A 1374-nucleotide genomic window follows, 5' to 3' on the forward strand; every position below is an offset into this window, starting at 1 on the left:
GGGGGGGGAACAAAGCTGAAGAGAAAATAGAGAAGCAAATATAACGTATATAATAATCACTAGATGCAAACGGGGAAAAGCATTAGTTCGGTAAACGAAAAACAGAGAGACATAGATAACGATCAATGCAATGGTGGAGGGGGAAAAAAACCCAGCAGAGGAGTGTAAAAAGGTAGAAATTATTAGTGGCATCCTCTTGCCACCGCCAGAGGCAGCCATGTTTGTTTGTTTGTTTGTTTGTTTGAGTAAACAGACACACACTGACACAGAGGGTTCTCGTGGCCTTTAGGTTAAGGTGTTGGCCTCTCACTCAAAAGGTCCCGGGTTCGAATCCGGGTAGTGACCGAAAAATTTTCTTCTCTAAATTTGTCTCCTTTCACCTCCTTTCCTGCTCTCTAGCAATGTTCTGTCGTCAGTTTTCGTTTCCTCTTTCGGTCCCCACTCCCTCATCTCCTTTGCTCCCCTCCTCTGGGCTCCTGATTCTTTCTACAGCCTTTCGACTGCTACTCCTTGACTTCTTCTTACTGCTGTCTTTCAGCCACACCCCTGATCTTCTGGTAGGAAAGATCTACACCTAGCCTTCTCGGACAAGGGCGAAAAATCTCGGAGCGCCCGAGTGCAAGTTGCGCACGTTAAAGATCCCTTGTTGGTCTAAAATCGATAAGAGTAGGCTTCGGCTGCCACCCGGGCAAAAGTCAAAATTTCCTACCAATTGAAAAAGTTCAATGCGTTCCGCGCGCTCATATGACCTTATGCAGTTGCGAACGCCGTAAAACACTTACAAAAACAAAAAAACCACGGACACAACAACTGTCATTCGGGCCCGTGGAAAAGTACAAACAAACAGAAATATCAGAAAGGGACTAAAAAAGTAGAACCTATCAGTGCATGGCATCCTCTAAACACCGGTAGAGATAGGCACGACAACTGCAGGCCGAAACGACATGCATGACGTAGTTAACTCATCCAGGACGTGTATTCTGGACATTCAACAAAACGTTTGTTTGTTTGCTTGTTTTTTAGTTTCAATAAGAGTTTACGGAACTTACAAAACAATAAAGTCATAAAATAAAGTGTCGAAGATTAGAGGTGTTACAAGAGAGTGACGAACATAAAAAAGAAGTAAGAGGAGAGATAAAAGCGATAGTTGTTTGATAGGACAGAAGGAGCAAACCATACCAGACCACCCGCCATCCACCCACTGTTTGTTTGTTTGAGTCAAGAGAAGCATTTCGACACACGAATGATCATTTAGCGCAGGGGGAAAACATTTAAGACAAACAGAAACAAGAGAGAGAAAGCTAAGAAGCAGGATGTACCAGTGACGCTCGCCAACCACCAGTACAACTGCCACGCGTAAGGACGTGCTGTTTA

The 1374-nt window shown here is 44.2% G+C and overlaps 1 protein-coding gene across 1 annotated transcript in view; it reads right to left on the bottom strand.

Moving 5' to 3' along the window:
* LOC101853867 (5'-AMP-activated protein kinase subunit gamma-2) overlaps positions 1–1374 on the bottom strand; it is a gene marked incomplete in the record, with an annotated part of 273733 nt that overhangs the window by 80917 nt on the left and 191442 nt on the right.

This window comes from Aplysia californica, unplaced genomic scaffold (genome assembly GCF_000002075.1).
Source record: "Aplysia californica isolate F4 #8 unplaced genomic scaffold, AplCal3.0 scaffold00335, whole genome shotgun sequence".
Classification (NCBI taxonomy): Eukaryota; Metazoa; Mollusca; class Gastropoda; order Aplysiida; family Aplysiidae; genus Aplysia; species Aplysia californica.